The sequence below is a fragment of the Castor canadensis genome, chromosome 7, assembly GCF_047511655.1.
Source record: "Castor canadensis chromosome 7, mCasCan1.hap1v2, whole genome shotgun sequence".
In the NCBI taxonomy this organism is placed as follows: Eukaryota; Metazoa; Chordata; class Mammalia; order Rodentia; family Castoridae; genus Castor; species Castor canadensis.
This window is the reverse complement of record NC_133392.1, coordinates 34,789,573-34,805,669: the sequence shown is the minus strand read 5'-3', so window position 1 is coordinate 34,805,669 and position 16,097 is coordinate 34,789,573. Positions and strand designations below refer to the sequence as shown.

General features: G+C 34.1%; 1 pseudogene; it reads right to left on the bottom strand.

Annotated features, from left to right (window-relative positions):
* LOC141424858 (cytochrome P450 2C18-like) overlaps positions 1-16,097 on the bottom strand; it is a 408,512-nt pseudogene that overhangs the window by 82,237 nt on the left and 310,178 nt on the right.

Below are 16,097 nucleotides of genomic sequence, written 5' to 3'. Positions count from 1 at the left end.
ATAACATCTATTTGAAGGAAATTTCCAATAAGTTGTAGAGCAGCGGGACCAGGACTCCATTTCCAGAGTGAAAAGAGAAGCAAATAGGTGAGAACAAGCACCACTGCCATCACTGGATCCATGGAACTCTTGTCTTTTTTTTGAGAGAGCTGTGAGAATGTAATCCAAAGCTTTTATAATGCTCTCTGCTATTTTAATGTTGTTTCTTTGACTCACATGTGACAAATATCTAGATGTACTTTAATCTGACTTCTGAATTGACTTTGCGTGACAGAGATAAAATAAAATGTTCTTTACTATTATCCTTTTTCTGGGACATACACCATTATTTTGATTCAATTGTATTGGCTGGTAACCAGGTATTGGTAATGATAAACAAACATGGTTGTTTGCAATGTGTAGTAATGCTTGATAGGTGCTAAAACTGACGATTTGAATTAAGAAGATTAATCAAAATTATGAATTCTTAGACATGATATTAGTGTAGAAGTTAGGATTTTATGAATATTCTGTACATTCAATGAATTATGCATTTAAAAATGCTTCTTTGCCTTATGAATCACCTGGAGATGTGTTCTCAATAATGGGATCCTTTAAACTATTTAGTATAGTCTTTTATCATTGGATCTAACTAGTAATAAAATACGTAATGTTACTCATACAACTTGAATGAATAAATATACACTAAATTTCATTTAAATAATGTTGCATATCCTTAATAATATAACAAAAGCATGGAAAACAGAATATTATTTAATTTTCCAATGAGAAAAAGAAAGAACAGGAAAATTGTCAATGTCACAAAGCTAATAGGTGGAAGAACTTGGGTTTCAGTTAAATCTTCTCTTGGCAATTGTAATACATGATGGCTTTTCCACAGCTTCTTTAACAACAGTTTTAGGTTTGTCTTTTTCCTAATGTGCTTAGTATATCTGAGGGAAAAAACAATATCAGAAAATTTACTTGAGGTTAGGGCTTCAGGCCAAAGGTTCTCTACTTTCCATAACCCCAGTCCAGTTGTTCCCACTTTAATATTTTTTCTCACTGTCAGGAATGAATACTAAAATAATACAAACCCCTAATACCTAGGAATAAACTTAACAGAAGATGCAAAAGACCTTTCCTAGTAAAACTACACACCATTGAAGGAGATTATAGTGTGGAAAGATTTTCCATGCTCATGAATTGGTAGAATCAACAAAGTGAAAATGGCTACATTACCAAAAGCAATCTAATAGTTCAATGCAATTCCTATCAAAAATTCAAATGACATTAATAACACAGATTGAAAAATCAACCCTAAAGTTCTTCTGCAAACCACAAAAGACTGCAAATACCCAAGGTTATATGGAGCTAAAAGAACAATCTGAATATTTCACAGTACTCAACTTCAAACTACACTACAGAGCCATAGTAATAAAAAAAACAGCATGGTAGTGAAGGAAAACAGATTTGAAGACCAATGGAACAGAATAAAAGATACAGGTATGAATCCATTCAGCTATGACCACCTAATTTTTGACAAATGTGACATTCAATGGAGAAAAGACACCCCCTTCCACAAATTTTGTTGGGAAAACTGAACATCTGCCTGCAGAAAACTGAAACTGAAACCTTCTTTAATCTTGCATAAGTGTCAACTCAAAGTCTATTAAGTATCTTATTTTATACAGGAAAGATCAGGGAATACATTGGAATTATGTAGGCATAGGCAATGACTTCCTTAGTAGAACTAAAATGACTCAGCAGCTAAGAGAAATGACTGTCAAAGAGGACTACTTGAAATTAAAAAGTTTCCTTATGACAAAACAATGGTTTCTAAATTGAAGAGGCAGCATACAAATTTGAGATAATCTTTGCAATCTATGTATCTTAAAAAGGGAATGTTAACCACAACATACAGGGAGACAAATATACTAAACTCCCCCAAAAAATCAATGACACTATGAAGAAGTGAGCAAGTGAACTGAACAGAGCTTTTTCAAAGGAAGAAGTCTAAATGGCTAAACAAAAAACCTAAAAACTGCTCATCATCTGGCCATAAAGGAAATCCAGATCAAATCTATGTTAAGATTTCACCTTACTCCTGTTAAAATGGATATCATTAAGAACACAAACAATACATTTTGGTGAAAATGAGGGGGCAAAGGAAAACTTCTGGTGGGAATGCAAATTAGTAAAACCACTATGAAAAGCAGTATGGAGGCTCCTCAAAAATTAAAAATGGAACTGCCATATGATCAGCAATGCCACTCCCACGCATATATGCAAAGCAATATGAGTCAGGTTACAACAATGGCACCTGCACATCCATGTTTATTGCAGCATTATTCACAATACTTAAGCTACATTAACAGCCAAGATGCCCCAATATTGATGAGTGGGATTAAGAAAATGTGAGATTTATATATTATATATATATATTATATATATATACTATATATACAATACAATTCAGCCACAAAGAAGAATGATATTTTGTCATTTGCAGGTAAATGGATTGAACTGGAGAACATAATCTTAAGGAAAATTAGTCAGATTCAGAAGGCCAAAAGCTCCATGTTTTCTCATATGTGGAATATAGACCTAATAAAATAAACTAATATTATCAAAAACAGGTCACACTAAGGGGAGTTCACATATAGGAAGGGTAGGGTAAAAGGAGGAGATTAAGATGGTAAATATGGTTGAGGTACTCTCTATACAAGAATGAATATAGATTTTTTAAAACAGTGGAAACAACCATGACAGAGGGATGAAGGTAGAATGAAGAAAAATAGAGGTGATGAAACAATTTGGGTTATAATACAAATATACATGGAAATGACATAAGGAAACTCCCTGTAAAGTATCTTAAGCACAAATGTCAGGTTTTTTTATTTTTACTTTTTCTTCTGTAAAATTGGAGAGCAGGAGGGTGGAAGAGATCCTGCCCAGGCGTGGGTATTATTGTTGCCCATGGAAATGGGGAGGTGGTAAGAAAAGAGTATAGGAGATTAAATATGTTGTAAATACTGTGTACACATGTGTGCAAATGGAAAACTGATACCTGTTCAAACTATTCATGAAATAAGGGAGGGAAATAAAGGAGACTAGTGAATCAAGTGTGATATATTTGATACATTGTAAGAACTTTTCTAAATCCCACAATGTCCCCCTGTCAGTACAACAATAAAAAAAAAGATGCAACTTAATAAAGAAAAAAAAGAAGGCAAATGTGGGTGAAATTCCTTTTTATAAAATTTTTATTGTTGTGCTGGGTTGGGTACATTGTAGCATTTACAAAGGTTTTGAAAATGCATCAAATATATCATATTGGAATTCACCCCTCCAGTGTTCTCACCCATCCTCCCTCTTCTGATTCCTGGAACAGTTTCAACATGTATCATTTTTGCATTTACATAAATGTGCATAAATTGTTTGCACTCTATTAATTCTCCTACCCCTTTCCCTGCTACCTCCTCCCTCCCAGCTATATCAAGTGTCCCCTACCCCCAAAACCAACCTTGCCTCCACAACTGCAAAACCTGTTCTCTATCTTCCTGTTCCTTGAATTTTTAGAAGAAAAAAACATAAACGATAAAATGAGAAACATAGTGTTTTTGCTAGTTTGAAATAAAGATAGCTACACAGGGAGTTTCCTTGTGTTGTTTCCATGCCTATATGTATTACAACCCCAACTGATTCACATATTCCAGTCCTCTTCACTCCTCCCAAATCCACTTCCCATAGTGACCTGGGCCACTTTAAAATTTCTATATGTATTCCTGTATAGTGGGCATATCAACCACATTCAAGTTTTTAGTTATCTTCCTTTGCCTTATCCCTCCCTAGTGTTACCTGTGTCCCCTAACATTGCTGAGTTTGTTTTAGGTCTATAATCTGCATATGAGGAAGAACATGTGGCTTTTGGTCTTTTGAGCCTGGCTAACTTAAGATGATGTTCTCCACCAGCATTGTATAAGGGTTCCTTTTACCCAAATCCTTACCAACAATTGTTATTTGTGGTAGCTATTCTAAAAGGAGTGAGATGGAAACTTAATGTGGTTTTGATTTGCATTTCCTCTTTTTTATGGTACTGGGGTTGGAACTCAGGGCCTTCACCCTGAGTCATTCCACTAGTCCTATTTTTTTTTTGCCTGTGTCAAGGGTTTTTTTTTTTTCTTTTATTCATATGTGCATACAATGTTTGGATTATTTCTCTCCCCTTCCCCCTGCCCCTTCCCTTACCACCCCAACTGCTTGCTACCAGGAAGATACTGTTTTGCCCTTATCTCTAATTTTGTTAAAGAGAGAGTATAAGCAGTAATAGGAAGGACCAAAGGTTTTTTCTAGTTGAGATAAGGATAGTTATACAGGGAGTTGACTCACATTGCTTTCCTGTACATGTGTGTTACCTTCTAAATTAATACTTCTCCAACTAAACTTTTCTCTAGCTCCTGGTCTCCTTCTCCTAGTGGCCTCAGTTGCTTTAAAGTATCTGCATTAGTTTCTCTGTATTGAGGGCAACAAACGCTATCTAGTTTTTTGGGTGTCTTACCTATCCTCATACCTCCCTTGTATGCTCTTGTTTTATCATGTGATTGAAGCCCAATCCCCTTGTCATGTTTGCCTTTGATCTAATGTCTGCATATGAGGGAGAACATATGATTTTTGGTCTTTTGGACCAGGCTAACCTCACTCGGAATAATGTTCTCTAGTTCCATCCATTTACCTGTGAATGATAACATTTCATTCTTTTTCATGGCTTCATAAAATTCCATTGTGTATAAATACCACATATTCTTAATCCATTCGTTGGTAGTGGGGCATCTTGGCTGTTTCCATAACTTGGCTATTATAAACAGTGCTTCAATAAACATGGGTGTGCAGGTGCCTCTGGAGTAACTTGTGTCACAGTCTTTTGGGTATATCCCCAAGAGTGGTAATTGCTGGTTCATATGGTAGATCTATGTTTAGATTTTTAAGAAGCCTCCAAATTTTTTCCAAAGTGTTTGTACTAGTTTACATTCCCACCAGCAGCATAAGAGGGTTACTTTTCCCCTGCATCCTCACCAACACATGTTGTTAGTGGTGTTGCTAATGATGGCTATTCTAACGGGTGAGGTGGAATCTTAGTGTGGTTTTAATTTGCATTTCCTTTATTGCTAGAGATGGTGAACATTTTTTTCATGTGTTTTTTGGCCATTTGAATTTCTTCTTTTGAGAAAGTTCTGTTTAGTTCACTTGCCCATTTCTTTATTGGTTCATTAGTTTTGGGAGAATTTAGTTTTTTAACTTCCCTGTATATTCTGGTTATCAGTCCTTTGTCTGATGTGTAGCTGGCAAATATTTTCTCCCATTCTGTGGGTGGTCGCTTCAGTTTAGAGACCATTTCTTTTGTTGAGCAGAAGCTTTTTAGTTTTATGAAGTCCCATTTATCTATGCTACCTCTTAGTTGCTGAGCTGCTGGGGTTCCACTGAGAGAGTTCTTGCCTATATGTATTAGTTTCAAAGTATTTCCTACTCTTTCCTGTACCACCTTTAGAGTTTGGGGTCTGATATAAGATCCTTGATCCACTTTGAGTTAATATTGGTATAGGGTGATAAACATGGATCTAATTTCAGTTTTTTGCAGACTGTTAACCAGTTTTCCCAGCAGGTTTTGTTGAAGAAGCTGTCTTTTCTCCATCGTATATTTTTAGCACCTTTGTCAAAGATAACTTGGTTATAGTTGTATGGCTTCATATCTGGATCCTCTATTCTGTTCCACTGGTCTGCATGTCTGTTTTTGTGCTAGTACCATTCTGTTTTTATTGTTATTGCTTTGTAATATAGTTTGAACTGGGTATTGTGATACCTCCAGCGTTGTTCTTTTTACTGAGTATTGCCTTGGCTATTTGTGGCCTCTTGTGTTTCCATATAAATTTCATGGTAGATTTTTCAATCTCTTTGATGAATGTCATTGGGATTTTGATGGGAATTGCATTAAACATGTAGATTACTTTTGGGAGTATGGACATTTTTACTATGTTGATTCTATCAATCCATGAGCATGGGAGATCTCTCCACTTTCTACAGTCTTCCTCAATGTCTTTCTTCAGAAGTTTATAGTTTTCCTTGTAGAGGCTGTTCATATCCTTTGTTAACTTTACACCTAGGTATTTGATTTTTTTTTTGATGTTATTGTAAATTGAATTGTTTTCATATATTCTTTCTTAGTTTGTTCATTATTAGTGTATAGAAATGCTAATGATTTTTCTATGTTGATTTTATATCCTGCTACCTTGCTATAGCTATTGATGGTGTCTAGAAGCTTCTGAATAGAGTTTTTTGGGTCTTCAAGGTACAAGTTCATGTCGTCTACAAATAGGGATGTTTTAACAGTTTCTTTGCCTATTTGTATTACTTTTATTCCTTCGTCTTGCCTAACTGCTCTGGCTAGGAATTCCAGTACTATGTTGAATAGGAGTGGAGATAGTGGGCATCCTTGTCTGGTTCCTGATTTTAGAGGGAATGGTTTCAGTTTTTCTCCATTAAGTATAATGCTGGCTGTAAGTTTGTCATATATAGCTTTTATAATGTTGTGGTACTTTCCTTCTATTCCTAGTTTTCTTAGAGCTTTTATCATGAAATGGTGTTGGAGCTTATCAAAGGCTTTTTCTGTATCTATTGAGAATTTCAAGTGGTTTTTGTCTTTGCTTCTGTTAATGTGGTTTATTATGTTTATTGATTTTCATATGTTGAACCACCCCTGAATTCCTGGGATGAAGCCTACCTGGTTGTGGTGAATGATCTTTTTGATGTGTTGTTGAATTCAGTTTGCCATCATTTTATTGAGGATTTTTGCATCAATGTTCATTAAGGTGATTGGCCTACAGTTCTCCTTTTTGGAGGTGTCTTTGCCTAGTTTTGGGAAAAATGTAATATTGGCTTCAAAAAATGTGTTAAACAGTTTTCCTTCCCTATTTTGTGGAACAGTTTAAGGAGGATTGGTATCAGTTCTTCTTTAAAGGTCTGATAGAATTCAGCAGAGAATCCATCAGGTCCTAGACTTTTCTTTTTAGGGAGACTCTTGATTGCTGCTTCAATCTCATTTTGTGTGATAGATTTATTCAGGTGATTATTGTCCTCTTGGTTCACTTTTGGATGATCATAAATATGTAGAAATCTGTTCATTTCTTTAAGATTTTCAAATTTATTTGAATATAGGTTCTCAAAGTAGTCTCTGATGATTTCCTGGACTTCCATGGTGTCTGTGGTTGTCTCCCTTTTTGCATTCCTGATTTTACTAATTTGGGATTTTTCTCTCCTCATTTTAGTCAGTTTTGCCAGGGGCCTATCAATCTTGTTTATTTTTTCAAAAAACCAACTTTTTGTTTCATTAATTCTTTGTATGGTTTGTTTTGGTTTCTATTTCATTGATTTAAGCTCTTATTTTTATTATTTTTCTCCATATGTTTGTTTTGGGATATGCTTGTTCTTGTTTTTCTAGGAATTTGGGATGTATCATTAGGTCATTGTTTTGAGATCTTTCAGTCTTTTTAACATACGCACTCATGGCTATAAACTTTCCTCTCAGGACTGCCCTTGCTTTGTGTCATAAGTTCTTGTAGATTGTGTTTTCATTTTCATTGACTTCCAGGAACTTTTTAATTTCCTCTTTTATTTCATCAATGACCCAGTGTTCATTAAGCAATGAGTTATTCAGTTTCCAGCTGTTTGCATATTTTTTGTCTTTCAAGGGTTTTTTTAGATAGGGTGTTGTTAACTATTTGCCCAATCTGACTTTGAACTACAATCTTCCATTTCTCTGTTTCCTGAGTAGCTAATATTACAGACGTGCACCACTAGCACCTGGCTTTGCATTTGCTTTATGGCCAGGGATGGTGAGCATTTTCCTTGCATTTTTTTAGCCTTTGTATTTTTCTTACTTTGAAAAAATTCTGTTCAGCTCAGTTGCACATTTCTTTATTGCATCATTGATTCGTTTGGGTATTTAGTTTTTTTGAGCTTTATATATATTCTAGCAATCATTCCCTTGTCTAATGTATAGAGAGCATAGATTTTTTTCCCATTCTGTGAGTGGCCTCTTCCATTTGGAGATGATTTCTTTTGTTTTGAAAAAGGTATTTAATTTCATGTAGTCCTAATTGTGGATCCTTTCTCTTAGTTGCTGAGCCACTTGTTTTCTCCTGAGGAAGTCCTTGTTTATGCATATTTCTTCCAGTGTATTCCCTGCTTTTTACTGTACTAGCTCCAAGGTTTCAGGTCTGATATGAAGGCACTTAATCCACTTTTAGTTGATGTGATGACAAACCTGTATCTAGTTTCAGTTTTCTGTGGACAGATACTCAGTTTTCCCAGCAGAATTGTTAAAGAGACTGTGTTTATCCATCGTATATTTTTGGCACCTTTGACAACAACTAGGTGGGCATAGCTTCATGGATTCATATATGGGTCTTCTATCTGTTCCACTGGTCTTCGTATCTGTTTTTGTGCCAGTACCATGCTGTTTTATTGCTATGACTCTGTAGTATAGTTTGAATTCGGGTACTCTGATACCTCCAGCATTGTTCTTTTTGCTTTATATTGCCATGGCTATTCAAGGTCTTTTGTGTGTCCAAATGAACTTTGGGGTAGATTTTTCAATCTCTGTAATGAATGTCATTGGGATTTTGATGGAAATTGTGTTGAAAATATAGATTGCTTTTGGCAGTATAGACATTTTTACTATACTGATTATGCCAATTCATGAGCATGGTAGACCTTTGCATCTTCTGTAATATTCTTTGATTTCTTTCTTCAGTAATTTGTACTTTTCCTTGTAGAGGTCATTTACATCCTTTGTTAAGGTTATTCCTAGGTATTTGATTTTTTTTAGGCTATTGTAAATTGAATTATTTTCCTATTTCTTTCTCAATCTGTTCATTTTTGATAAATAGAAAGGCTACTCATTATTGTACATTGAGTTTGTATCTTCCTATGTTGCTAAAGCTGTTTGTTTGTGTTATCTAGGAGTTTCTTAGATCTTTTAGGTATAAGGTCATGTCACCTGCAAATAGGAATAGATTGATTTCTTCTTTACCTATTTGTATTCCTTTTATTTCTGAATAAGAGTGGGGACAGTAGGCAACCTTGTCTCATTCCTGACTTGGGGAAATGCTTTCAATTTTTCCCCACTGACAATGATGTTGGTTATAGATTTCTCATATGTAGCCTTCATTTTGTTGAGGTAAATTCCTTCTATTCCTAATTTCATCAGAGCTGTTATCATGAAATGGTGTGGAATGTTGTCAAATGTTTTTTTTCTGCATCTATGGAAATGATCAAATGCTTTTTGTCTTTGCTTCTGTTAATATGCTGTGTACATTTAGCGATTTGCAAATGTTGAACCATCCCTGCATCCCTGGATGAACCCGACTTCATCATGATGAGTGATCTTTCTAATGTGTTGTTGCATTCACTTTGCCATTTTTTTTATTGAGGATTTTTGCATCAGTATTCTTTAAGGAGATTGGCATGTAGTTCTCTTTTTTGGATGTGCCCTTTTCCAATTTTGAGATAAATATAATACTGGCTTCATAAAATGAATTCCTTCCCATTCCACTTCATGGAAGAGTTTAAGGAGTTTTGGTACTACTTCATCTTTACAGGTCTGGTAGCATTCAGTGAAGAATCCATCAGATCCTAAACTTTTCATTTTGGGGAGACTCTCTATACTGCTTCAATTTCAGTGCATGTTATAAATATGTTTAGGTGGTTAATATCCTCTTGGCTAAGTTTTAGGTGGTCATATGTATCTAGAAATTTGTACATTTCTTTTAGCTTTTCCAATTTATTTGAATATAGGTTTTCAAATAGTCCCTGATGATTCCCTGGATTTCCTTGGTGTTTGTTAGCTCCCCTTTTTGTTTCTGATTTTATTAATTTGGGTCTTTACCTTTCTCATTTTAGTCAGATTTGCTAGGAGTTTATCAATCTTGTTTATTTTTTTCAAAGAACCAGCTTTTTGTTTAGTTGATTCTTTGTATGGTTTCCTTGGTCTCTATTTCATTGATTTCAGAACTTTAAAAAAATTATTTCTCTCCTCCTTGTTTTAGGTTTAACTTGTTCTTGTTTTTCTAAGAGCTTGAGATATAGCATTTGGTTGTTTATTTGAAATATTAATGTGTTTTTAATATATGAGCTCATGGCTATAAACTTTCTTTTTGGAACTGCCTTTGCTGCATCCTACAGGTTCTGATAGGCTGTTTTGTTCAGCTTCCAATTGTTTGAGCATTTTCTGCTGCTGCTTTAGTTGTTGAGTTCTATTGTTATTGCATTGTTATCAGATTGCAGGTTTTTTCAATTTCCTTGTATTTATTAAGAGATTCATAGTAAAAATTCTGATTAGTCTTTTATTGTACATTACTTGCATTGCCCCCATCATCTCTCCCTTTCATCCCCCTTCCCACCTCACTTAAACAATTGCAAGAGGCTTTCTAGTTCTTTTGCATATAGGTATATGAAGTTCATCAACCATATACCATCACCTTAATCTCCTTTCTTCACTATCCCCCTCTCACTGTTACTACCCCCCACACTGTTGCTATTTGACAGTCCTGGTTTTCATAATTAATATCTAAGTTGATGTTCAAATGGGTGTGTCAATTTTTGCCTACTGTGGGTGTGCTTTACTCTGGTCTATTCAATCCCTTCAAATACTCTATCTTACCCCTTTTCCTACACACCCACATTTTTCAACAGCTTTCAATACACATCCTTATATCCTCTACCTTCCCATCTTATGGTGTGGTATGTTACTTATGGTGTGGTATGTTATTTATACTCTATTTTTCTATTTTCATTTGTCTCCTTCTTTGAGTTCCATAAAGTAGTAACACTGTTACAACCATGTTCTCCAACTGAGTTTGTATATGATCATGCTTGTTTTTGTGTATATGCTTATCTTTGCATCTATTTTTCACACATGAAAAAAATATGCACCTTTTGTGATTCTGATCCTGGATAACTTCACTTAACATGATGTCCTCCAATTGCACCCATTTGCCGTCAAACTTCACATCATACTTCCTTGTGGCTGAGTAATATCTGTTGTCTATATACCACGATTTCATGGTCCTTTCATCAGATGTAGGGCATGTGGGCTGTTTCCAGAGCTTAGCTATTGTGAAGAGTGCTGTGATGAACATCATTATACAGGTGTCTCTACTGTGTCTTGTTTTACATTCTTTTGGGTACATGTCCACGAATTCTATCACTGGATGATATGGCAGTTCTAACTCTATTTTTTTGAGGACTCTCCACACTCTTTTCCATAGTTGTTGTGCTGATTTGCATTCCCACCAGTAGTGTATAAGGGTTCTTATTTTGCCACATTTTTGCCTTTCTACCATTCATTATGGCCATTCTAACTGTGGTCAGATAAAATCTAAGTGCTGTTTTGATCTGTGTCTCTTTTATAACCAAGGAATTTGAGCACTTCTTCATTTATTTACTGACCATTTGTACCTCTTCTTTTGAGAATTCCCAGTTTAATTCATGTGCCCATTTCTTCACTGTTGTGTTGATATTTTCAGGGTAGAGTTTTTTGAATTTCCTGTAGAATCTGATTATTAATTCTTATTAGATGAGTAGCTGGAAAAGAATTTATCTCATTCTGTGGGCTGTCTCTTGAGTCTGGTGACTATTTCCTTTGCTGTACAGAAACTCTTTTGTTTGATATAGTCCCATTTGTTTATTGTTTCACTTAGATGCTGAGCCTTTTGAGTTCAGTTTAGGACATTTTTCCCTGTACCTATTTGTTCCAGTGTATTTTCTACTGTTTCTTGGAGTTGTCTCAAAATTTCAGAGCTTATATTAAGGTCTTTGATCCACTTTGATTGATTTTGGTACAGGGTGAAAAGCAGGGATCTAGTTTCAGTGTTCTGCATGTCAATATCTAGTTTTCCCATCAGCATTTGTTGAATTGGCTGTGTTTTCTCCATCTTGTGTTTTGGATTCCTCTATCAAAAATCAGTTGGCTATAGATACATGGGTTTATGTCTGGATCTCTTATTCTGATATATTTGTCTTCCTGTCTGATTTTGTGCCAATACCATGCTGAATTTGTTGTTATGGCTCTGTAATATAGTTTGAAGTCAGGTATTGTGATGCCTCCAGTATTGGACATTTTGCTCAGAATTGCCTTGGCTACTCAAGGTTTTTTTGTGTTTCCATGTATATTTCAAGATTGATTTTTCTATTTCTGTACAGAATGTCACTGGAATTTTCATAGGGATTGCATTCAACATATACATTGCTTTTGGTAGTATGGTCATTTTTACAGTGCTGATTCTACTAATACACAAGCATGGAAGATCTTTCCATCTTCTGATGTCTTCTTTGATTTCTCTCTTCAGTGATTTATAATTTTCATTAGAAAGATCTTTGATTTCTTTTGTTAAATTTTTTCCAAGCTAATTTATTATTTTTTAGGCTATTGTAAATTAGATTGTTTCCTTGATTTCTTACTCTGTCTGTGCATGGTTGTTATATAGAAAAGCTACTGATTTTTGTATCTTAATTTTGTATCCTGCTACATTGCTGAGTTTCTGGTTTCTAGTAGATTTTTTGGCTGAGTTTTTAGGTCTCTTAGGTATGTGATTATGTCATCTCTAAATAGGAGTAGTTTGAAATCTTACTTCCCTATTTATATTCCTTTTATTTCTTCCACTTGTCTTAGTACTTTGGTCAGGAATTCCAAAACTATACTGAATAGGAGTGGGAAAAGTGTACAGTCCTGTCATATTCCTAACTTTAAGGTGAACAGTCTCAGTTGTTCTCCAATTACTATGATGTTGGCTCTATGTTTGTCATATATGTCTTTTGTTATATTGAGGAACATTCCTTCTATTCCTAGTTTCTTCAGAACTTTTATCATGATATGGTGTTGGATTTTTTCAAAGGCTTTTTCTGCATCAGTTGTGAGAATCATATGACTTGCCCTTGCTTCTGTTTATATGCTCTAGTACTTTTATAGATTTATATATGTTGAACTATGCTTGCATCCCCATAATGAAAGTGACTTGGATGTGGTATATGATCTTTATAACGTGTTTGTGAATTGAGTTGGTAAGTATTTTGCTGAAAATCTTTGCATCAATATCCATTAAAGATATTGGTCTATAAATCTCATAATTCTCTTTCCTGATTGTGTTTTTATTGGGTTTTGGAATGAGTGTAATTCTGGCTTCATAGAATGAGTTGGTAGTGTTCCTTTCCTTTCTATTTCCTGGAAAAGTTTGAGCAGTATTGGTGTTAGTTCTTCTTTAAAGGTTTGCTAAATTTCAGCCATGAATCCATCAGGTCCTGTGCTTTCCTGTGTAGGGAGACTGTTTATTACTGCTTCAATTTCATGGCATATAATAGAAATACTAAGTTGTTTAGTATCTTCTTGGTTCAATTTTGGTTGGTTATATGCATCTAGGAATTTACCATTTCATCTAGATTTTCCACTCTACTTGAATATATGTCTTCAAAGTACTCACTAATTATTCTTCAGATTTTGTTAGTATTCGTGGTTATGTTTCCTTTCTCATCTTTGATTTTATTAATTAATATTAATAACAGTAATGGAATGCAAAATTTAAAAAGCTAGATGAAAGGATTATGTATATTTTCACCATAAGAAATAGAAAAATATAATAGAACTTACATATGTATAGAATGAATTAACACTACATAATGTGCATAATAAAATACCTCATTTGTATATATATTTTTATGTTTCTTATGTCTGTCAAAATAAATCTAATTTAACTAAAACCCAAGAGCTCATACCAGCACTAATGTTAAGAACATTGATATTTTATGGTTAAGATCAAGAAGATAAGATGTCTGTTCCTACTACTCCCATTTAAATCATAATGAAAGTCCTAGCTAATGAAATAACAAGAAAAGGAAACAAAAGTTAAATCTATTGAAAAGAAGAAAGTAAAACTGTCATCCTTTGTACATTTTGTGATGGACAATGCACAATATCACAAAGTTTCAAAAAAAAATCCAAACCCCAAATAAATTAATGACAGCTCTATATGAAGTCTCATTGTTGTTGTCAGTCATCTTAATTTGATCATTAGATAAGTTTAGTCCTGATCAAAGGTATTGACAATCTGGTTGCAACATTTATATTGAGCAGCACAAAGCAAACTAGCTAATATGGAAGGAGAAAAGGTCAGAATATGGATCCCACCTGACCTCACTTCAATGATTATTATATATAAAGGTAATCAGCTCTCTGCAATACTGATGAAAGAAAAAAGGCCGTAGTCAAATGAACCTTGAAAAATATGCTGATTAATTGGTGGTAGTTCACATTGGAACCATTTGTTCAATTTGTAAAAACAAACCAATATTTATACTAGTTGATTTTCAAATGCATATCTATATTCATCTATAATTCTTACACAGTTCAAGAGGAAATTTCTATGCAGTAACCTCACCACAGTTAAAGGAAGAAGGACCAAAGCAGGGACAACTCTTTCTTAAGACATTAAAAAATACTGCTACTTAGAGAACGCTACAGAGTTTCTTTTTATCTAAAAAAAGATGGTTAATTATGTTGGAGTTTTGAGCTTTATAATTCAGGTAGCAAATTACTCCTTATTTACTCCGGATAAAAGACTTGTGATACATGGAATCATTCAGATTCTGTAATTTAAAATTTTTTTCTGACATTCATTTTAATCAACTGATGCTATAATTATTAACCAAATACATGTTTATCTGAAGGTTACTGATTATGGTGAATCACCAAATATTGAATCATGGAGCCCCCTCAGTAAATGCAGATGAACCTCCTTGAACTATTGTCTTGCTTAAAGATTTCAGTGATGAGGGTTGTATCCTCAGCTATACAAACTGCAGTCTATTTGTCCTTGGCCATGGCACTGAATCTCCAAAACCCAGTTTCACAGCCCATAAAATGGAATGATGTCACTGTTGACAAAGCAAACTTGAGAGAATCAAAGGAATGATATGCATAGGTAAAAATCTGTGTAAGATCTTGGGTTTTTTTTTTAATTACTAATTAAATGCTATGTAACAGGGTATTTTTAAGACTTCATTTACTAAATTAAGAAAGTAGAAAATATGTACATTTTCCAATGTGGAACTAATATGATACTTTCATAAATCCTATGTTTGGTTAAGCATTGTCATTAGTATCCTAATAACATACATGTTTGCAGAGATATTTGAATCATAATGACTAGATGATTCCCCCGTTCAGTTCTGCATGCCATTTTGGTTTTGCACATTTTGATGAAATTTTCCTACCACCAACCCTCCATTACATAAACTACTATTGCTATTCATAGTTTCTTTTTGTTAATTTCCATTGTTTTAATATTTTGTGCTTGACAATGATACAAAAAACAGCAACAGCTTCTCTTGGGTGACTGGAAAGTGGAGAAGCCACAGTTCTTCAAGCCTTTCCTATGAAATTTCCTGATACTGTCTCTTTCTTTAGTTATACTGACCAAGTTTCTCCTCAAGTGATGGAAAGGGGAGAATCCTAAAACTGTTTTTCATGAATCTGTGGTAAATTTAATGTGTATCAAATGGCCATGAGAATATCTAACTGTGAACCCAGTTCTTCCAACCATATAAACTGTATGAAACTGACAGTTCTCCTGTTTTTCCTTTCCATGTTAGAAAATTAAAAGTAATAATAATATCTGCTTTTCCATGTTCTAGTTATACAATGGTGGATGATGTGCAATTTACTTAGCTAAGTACTTGACATATAGTTGATTATCCAAAATGTAGGAGTCATAATGAATATTTTATATGATTTATAATAATTCTCAAATAGTATATGCTAAGTATACATTATTGTTATCAATTATGAGAGCCATTTCATATACCAAAGAAATATTTTAAAACACACAATTCATAGAATACACAGAATATTGTCAATGTCATAAATTCCCAACCTTAATAATAGGAATGCAAAATTTTCAGTAATTTTCTTGTATCAAATCATTAAATATCCTATTTCTTAATCATGGCTACATGTTGGAAACATCTGGTTTTGTTTAAACTCGTTATATTCAGTCATGACTAAGTATACC